Source organism: Lycium ferocissimum, chromosome 11 (assembly GCF_029784015.1).
Source record: "Lycium ferocissimum isolate CSIRO_LF1 chromosome 11, AGI_CSIRO_Lferr_CH_V1, whole genome shotgun sequence".
NCBI classification, from domain to species: Eukaryota; Viridiplantae; Streptophyta; class Magnoliopsida; order Solanales; family Solanaceae; genus Lycium; species Lycium ferocissimum.
This window is the reverse complement of record NC_081352.1, coordinates 45,677,682-45,685,956: the sequence shown is the minus strand read 5'-3', so window position 1 is coordinate 45,685,956 and position 8,275 is coordinate 45,677,682. Positions and strand designations below refer to the sequence as shown.

The 8,275-nt window shown below is 36.0% G+C and overlaps 1 long non-coding RNA gene across 1 annotated transcript; it reads left to right on the top strand.

Moving 5' to 3' along the window:
* The first annotated feature begins 6,206 nt into the window (after positions 1 to 6,206).
* LOC132036841 (uncharacterized) lies at positions 6,207 to 7,008 on the top strand. Its single transcript, XR_009409689.1, has 2 exons — positions 6,207 to 6,329; positions 6,439 to 7,008. It is a non-coding gene; the product is annotated as an uncharacterized LOC132036841 (long non-coding RNA).
* The last annotated feature ends 1,267 nt before the right edge of the window (positions 7,009 to 8,275 follow it).

Below are 8,275 nucleotides of genomic sequence, written 5' to 3'. Positions count from 1 at the left end.
TATTTATACATTACAATAACAACAACATACTCAGTGAAATCCCACAAACTCTGGTAAAATACCTTATACTCAGGAAGATATATATAGATATTGATCTTTCAATCTGAAGACGTGGCTAAGTATATGATTAGCCATGTGATTTTTGGATTGAGCCGCGTCAATATCTCTCTTCCTATTTCCAGTATACTTTGTATATGTCATCTTCTCAATGGTGATTCTTGCTTTGGTAACTAACTCGAGCTTTAATTAATTACTCGTAGGTAGTTGTTTGACTTGTTTCATGTGTCCCTCTTGGCTTTATTATTTTTTCACTAGTTTTCTGGTTTTTAATTTCTTCTTATATCATCTTTGATACCATTCTTTTTGTTGCTTTCGTTGATAAATGGTTTTGAATCAGATCAGTTAAACCTAGCATGAATGAAATTGTTCTTTTGAATTGTTGGGTTCTAAATTAATAATCTATACATATTCAATAGATTTATTAAGACAAATACAAGATTTTGACTAAAAGTCTAAAACTACGGTCGAACCCATTATCTATATCCTAGCTTCGGCCCTGACTGGTCGCCAATTCATTGTATTCCTATTTTGGTCCCCGTCTCCTCTGTGATACAAAAGTTTGGTAACTTAATATTTGAAAGCACGGGATAACCACACATAAAATTGATGACGTAAACATATTTGAATGGATATAATTTAAATCTTTTATTTATTTGTGGAGAGGATTGGAACTGTGGAAGGGTAGGTGGATTTGACGGGGTGGAGACTGGAGAGTTGAATAGGATATGAATAACAATAATGTTGGATTTTTATTTTTTAGTTTTGCATTAGTTAAGACATTGTAAAATACATAATTTAATTTAGTTTTTTTTTTAATATTTAGTCGTAATTAATACTTATTAGCCGTGCTTATTTAGCATGATTTAATGCCTTTAAATTTTGATCATTTTCATTATGGTTTAGCGATTTGATTATATTTTTTGTTGAATATTTTAGTACAATGTCATTATTCATCTCACATTTTGTGTTATTTTCTTAAGAAATTACCTTGATTAGATAGTTGTATATTACTAGGACTAAAGATATATTTGACGCGCAAGTTATATGTTTTGTATGAAGACTTCACCGGGAAAACTCGAAGTTGAAAAACCCGACTTTTATTGGTTTGATTTGGTTTGAAAATTTAAAAACCTGACACAACTGGTTTGGTTTGGTGTTTAAAAAACCTGAACCAACCTGGTCCATATACACTCCTAATTTATGTATCTCATTTTGTTTGAACACAACACCATTACTGAAATAGAAGTTTGACTTCTGTTACTCTTATGTTGTTCGAATTTCAAGAGTCAAATTTTTAAATTTTAACTATGAAGTTAGACGTGAAATTTTTAACTTTTCGAAATAAAATTTGTATATTTGAAACTGCGTAAAAAGTACTATAAGTCACAGTAATTAATAATTCAAAATATTTATATAGCATATGAACAAATCTCTTAAAAAAGCTTCGTTACTTTTATTTCAAGACTGATCAGTCTTAACTAAATTGAAAAGAGAGAAAATAATGAAATGATAATTACGTACAGGTCTAAAACTTATAACGACACAATATATGACGTTAATGAAGCATCATCGACGCATCATCTTTTGCCATGAAATAAATTTGGGTTTAATTTGCAGGAACTGTCATGATTAAAATATGTTTCTACGTGTTTTAATTCCATTAAATAATACTTTCTCCATTTTGTCACGATTACAAAAATTCCAAATCAAAAGTCCCACTTCGGAGAGATACGTCTGGATTTGGAGACCATCATGTTTTTAGTATTCACCTTATCTGTATTTCCTTTTCCAGACTTCTTTTTACATGTAAATAGGCTCCAATTTATTGTATTTTCAGCCAGAAAGTTTACTTTTTTCTCCCGTAATCAACATCACATATCTCTTTAGTGATCAAGGAAAGTTTAAACTTAAGAGGTCTAAAATTTAAACTTATAGGTCTAAAAGTTAAACTTCTAGATCTAAAATATTTGAAGTCTTGGGGGACTTATGATTTTAGGAAGAATTTTGCTTAATATTGATGACTTTGGCAATGATCTTGCATGAAACATTGCATAAACTTGTAGGTCTAAAATCTTTGAAGCCTTGGGGGATTCAATCTTAGGAAGTAGAACAATGCAAGTATGAGTGAAGTATTTAGGCAGATTTGCCCCTTGAAAGAAATAATCCACGCCTTACTGTAAAGTTGGCTAGAAAAAATGTTTACTACTTAATTCTGTCTCGCCCCCCACCAATTTTATCATGAACATCCTACATTCATTTAGGGGTTAATTAAGTTGTTCCCTTGGGGCATCAAATAAAATTGAAAAGATAATAAAGTTAAATTGCAGTGTTAAGAGCCAATGCAATGGTACGGCTGCAGCTGAATAAAATTTAAATAAAAAAGCGTAATGTCTTTAATTTGAACGTTTTTGTAATTAATATAATATTTTGTATAATAAAAGCATTTAAGTTATATACACCGTTTGTATCGAGAATTTTTATCTGTAGATATCTTTTAAGTATCCTAACAATATAGAACGTCCTTAACAAAGATAGTGGTGTAAAAACTACACACTTTCGTATAGAAGTTAAACTCAAATTATATTAAAGAGCTGTATAGTTGACCATGAGCTTTGTGGTGTATAGGGTCAAGCTAGTGACAAGTAAACAACTACGTCTACCTGTTGACCTGTCTTTCAGGGATGAAATATATGGACCCATAGGTGGAAGAATTGTAGAATATTCCAAGAAAGAACGGACCTATCCATATTAATTAGGTATTGGATTATACAATAGTTGCCAAGGCAAAGAAACTCCAACTCCTCGTCCTTTCACACCCAAAATAAAACACCGAGTTCGTTTCAATATTTCCATGTGCTTTAGATCGCAAGTACTAGCAGGACACTAGGCTTTTGATGGAATCACCACAAGAAATGAAAGATCTTTTGTGGCGACATGAGGATAGTTGAAAAATATATAATTTCGTTTTTGAAATTATTCTGCAAAAAGAAGGATACCAAAGAAAAGGCTAATTATACAAGAAGAAGGGAATTGAAGATAGGTATTCAGGAAGATATGGAGTATATAGATATTGATGTGGCTCAATCTGAAGACGTGGCTAAGTATATGATTAGCCATGTAATTTTGGATTGAGCCGCGTCAATATCTCTCTTCCTATTTTCAGTTACTTTATGTCTTCTTCTCAACGATGATTCTTGCTTTGGTAAGTAACTCGAGCTTTATTTTTGTTTCATTTGTCCCTCTTGGCCAGCTTTATTTTCTCACTAGCTTCCTGGTTGTTAATTACTACTGTTTTTTCTTCTTATATCACTTTTTACACCATTCTTTTGTTGCCGTTCGGTGATAAACGTTTTAGATCAGATCAGTTAACCCTATACATGAATCAATCGTTCAAGGAGCATGTAATTTATTGGGTTCTAAATTAATAATTTATACATATTTAATGAATTTACTAAGATAAATATAAGATTTTGACTAAAATTACTAAGTTTGATTGAGCCCGTAATCTATGCTCTAGCTCCGCCCCTAACTGGTCACCAATTTCATTGTATTCCTATTGTTAGTGATAATACAATAGAAAATACAATTACAATTGAAAAACAAGATTAAGAAAATAAAGTTTTCTTGGTGAAGGTAGAGATATCTCGCTTTCTCTTTAAGGAGATCCGTGATGTCTTAACTGTCCCCTCGTACGCAAACGACTCAACCACGTCATATAATAAACAAGCTGCGGACACGAATGTCGAGTCCAAAGCTCCACAAAAAAGAACACCTTCCTTCAACGAAATAAACTCTCTTTTCTTTTACTCATTTTTTCAAGAACTCTCCAATATATTTTTTACCCACCACAAGTTAAGGATGAATAACTATTTATAGCTAAGAAAATCATTCTTGAATTGAGTAGGATATGAATGGAGTAGTAAAATTGGCAGATAGTGAAAGAATTATTATTTGGAGGTTGCATAAGTTATGAAAAGAATGTGCATGAATAATAATTTAATGAAGAAAAGAGTTACAAGGATATTATTACCACATTCTTCCACTAAATAAATAAGTAGTGGTAATGAGAATTTCAAGGTGCAAAGTATGGCCACAACTTCTACACAAACGAATTGGATACGAAGCAAATAAAATGCACTTTAATATAATATATTTAATATTAATATGGCCATCAATCCCCCATTCATTTTAATATTAATATAAGAGAGTTTACCAGCTGAAGGGAGACTATTATGCATAATGAAGGTGTGCTCTGCATTGAGCCTTTACTTAGTAAAACAATAATTTTTATTCCAGAGTTATAGTGGTCTCAGACTTGAACTATGACTGCTTAAGAGAAATAATGAATTATTGCTTACACATAATAATTAAGGTGTTGACATGAGCTTTCACAGCCAGCACATTACGGCCTTGTGCTATCCCGGTTTCATGAGTGCTTTTGAGAACGAGCCCAATTCTCTTAGGAAGCGGCCTACATCCACACTCACATAGGTGAAATCTGTCAAGGGTCTGTAACTTTAACACCTCACTCATATGAGCTACAAAATTTCATTAAGAGTTTATAAACTCAACCTCCACAAATTGTTACAGAATAATGCACTCACATCATAGGGAAGGAATAAATAAAATAGTGCATTTTCTCAACAAGTCATCATATGATTTGCTTTTCCCATTGAACCTGGTTATAGGATCTGTAGTCCCCAGGTTGGGTTTCTTCATATACGACTCATGAATTTATGGGCTTCGATCCCATCCCCTCGATGTGCTCAGGACCTTTTCTCTTGCGAGGCCTTGGTTGGTCGATCTGCAAGATTATCACAAGATTTGACATAATCACGTTAATGGTACCACTCGTCAAATATGATCTCAGTCTTGTGTTTCTCTCTTTATAGGTCTGGATTTACCGTTGTAATAACGGTTTTGAACTCTACTAATTGCAGCGCTGCTATCACAATGAATTAAAATAGGAGGAATTGGTTTTTCAAAAATAAGGTATTTGAAATAATAAATCTCTTAACCAATTCGCTTCTTCACTAGCTAAAGCTAAAGCAATTAGTTCAGCCTCCATGGTAGAGTTAACAATAATAGTTTGCTTTTTTGATTTCCAACAAATAGCACCACCTATATTAGACCGACTAATTAGTCCAGTAGTTAGAAGCTGTTTAGGACTCCTATATTTATTAGTTGGTAGTTGAGTTTATGTTGAACACTACTCACTATTTGTACTCTATATATTGATGTACCAGTGTATGTAAATCAATGAAAAAAAACCAAGCCGTTCTATTCTCCAAAGTGCAGCTTAATATGGTATCAGACGCCGCTTCTGATTCTTCTGCTACTTTATCCCTCCCGTCTAATGTTGCCTCTCAAACAACCCCTGTCATGTCTTTGTCCTCTTCCTCTAATCCTTTAAACCATGGTCACCACTTTATCTCCATTAAGCTCACTTCCCGAAATTATTTATTTTGGAAGAAACAATTGTTGCCTTTCCTACGAGGTCAAAATCTTCATGGCTTTATTGATGAACCCAAGCCATGTCCGTCGGCTACTATATCTGTTGAAGGTTCAACTAAAACGCAACCTAATCCTAAATTTGCTACTTGGATTCAACAGGATCAAATTGTCATGAGTCGCACTCATATCCTACTCTCTCGAAGAAACCATACCCATAGTTATCGGCCTAAATAGCTCCAAGGAAATTTGGGATGCCTTGGAATTTGCTCTCTTCTCCTTCCAACACTAGGGTTCTTAACCTTCATATGCAGTTGCAAAATCTCAAACAAGATGACCTCACCGTCTCTCAATTTCTCCAAAAAGCAAGACTATTATCGGACGAGTTGGCAGCCGTGGGAAGAACATTGAATGCCTCCGATTTTAATATCTATGTGTTTAAAGGATTGTGCCCTGATTTTAAGGATATTGTTCTTGCTTTATCGCCAAGACCCGAGCCGTTTCATACTCGGAGCTTCGCTGACTTGTTCTTGAATCACGAGTCATCCATGGCTCTTCCATATCTTCTCTTTCCATTGTTCCAGGTGATAACTCTAATGCACCATCGGCTAATGTTGCTCAGCGTGTCTTCTCTGCTGATAAATAGAGTTCTGGACAAAGCAATAGGACCTCTCACCGTGGTTGTGACAGATCGTATAGGGGACGAGGGGGACGAGGTGGTCATAATCAATACCCACACAACAATTATGGACCCAACTATCCTTCTCAGCCTTGGAATGCAAATAAAGATGGACGTGCAAGATGTAAAATTTGTAATGGTACTAATCATCTCGCCGCTACTTGCTTTCAGCGCTATAATCAAACCATCAGCACATCTCACTCATCAGGCACCAATTCCATTGACTCAGAATTGGTTCCCTGACACAGGTGCCACCCATCATGTTGCATCGGATCTCTCAAGCTTCACTCATGCTGAGGAATACAAAGGCTCGGATTAATTACACGTTGGTAATGGACAAGGTTTGCCAATTCAACACACTGGTAATGCCTCTTTCTCGACTCCCTATCATCATAAAGTTTTTCTCAATAACATTCTTCATGTCCCCTCTATAACTAAACCGCTTCTTTCTGTTCGAACGTTTGCTAATGATAATAATGCTTTCTTTGAATTTCACCCTCGTCATTTTCTTGTCAAGGATTGGGATTCCAAGATTCACTTCTTTCAGGTCGGAGTAGCGATGGCCTTTACTCCATGTCTATCAAGCCGCAATCTTCAAGCTCTCCTTCAGCCTTCTCTGCTGTCAAAGTTTTCGCATCTTGTTGGCATCTTCGGTTGGGTTACCCGCCTCAGAAAGTTCTCAGTCAAGTGATGTCCACACACAAGCTTTCTAGTTCTAGTTTTAGATTAAATAATTTATGCACTGCTTGCCAACTTGGCAAGTCCCGTAAGTTGTCTCTTCTAATTCACATTAATAAAAGTACTTCTTTCTTGCAACTTATTTTTGCGGATGTTTGGGGCCCTTCTCCTTTTTTATCTTCTCAAGGCAATCGTTTTCTTCTAGTTTTTGTTGATGATTTTTCTGGTTATACATGGTCTTATCCACTTTCCCAAAAATCTGATGTCTTATCAATTTTTACTCAATTCCAAGTTTTTGTTGAACGACAATTTAGCACAAAAGTTAAGTCACTTCAAACCGATTGGGGTGGTGAATTTCTCCCTTTGTCGACTCTTTGTGTGAAACTAGGGATAGCTCATCGACTCTCGTGTCCTCACACTCATGAGCAATAAGGAAAGGTGGAACACAAGCATTGGCATATCGTTGAAACTGGTTTAAGTCTTATGGCACATAGTTCTACTCCCTCGAAATATTGGCACTTTGCCTTTGATATTGCTGTCTACTTAATTAATCGTCTTCCCACTCCAACTAACAATGGCAAATCACCATTTGAGTTTGTCTTTAACACTGTGCCAGATTACAACTTCCTCAAAGTTTTTGGGTGTGTGTTTGTTTTCCCTATTTACGTCCCTACAACCACTACAAGATTAATTTTCGAAGCCAACCGTGTGTTTTCTTAGGTTATAGTCCGATGCACCATGGTTACAGATGTCTTGATAAATGTTCTGGCAAGCTCTACATTGCCAGGCATGTTCAATTCGATGAATCCCGATTTCCGTTTGCAACCATGTCCATTCTTGGACCTCCACCTCCAATCCGTATGTCACCTTGGGCATCCTCCCCTGTCACTCTACCATACTTATCTTCCTACCTGTCCCACGCAATTTTACCTCCTTCGAATCTCGACAGTTTCCAAACAACTATAGACTCAGAGTCGTCTCCTCCTCACCATCCTCCCTTGTCGAGTCCAACCTCTTACCCAATTAATCCTCCACATACTTCTCCCATGACTTGCTCCATTCCCCTTACTCCATTCCATATGGACCCTCCCCCATAACCTTCCATTTTGGTTCAACACCGCGGGTCCAGCCGTTCTATTAATTCTAATAATCCACCCGAACGAACCCATCCAATGCATCTACGTCCAGCTTCAAAACAAAAGCCTACGTCTCACCTTGTGTCTAAATCTTCCCAAGTTCTCGATATCCCTCCGTCAATTGAGCCTACAAGCTTCATCGAGGCCTCCAAATTTCAAGAATGGCGCACTGCTATGTCGGATGAGATGACAGCCTTGCTCAAAAATCAAACATGGTCATTAGTTCCCTTTAATTCCTCAATGAACGTTTTAGGATGCAAATGGGTCTTTC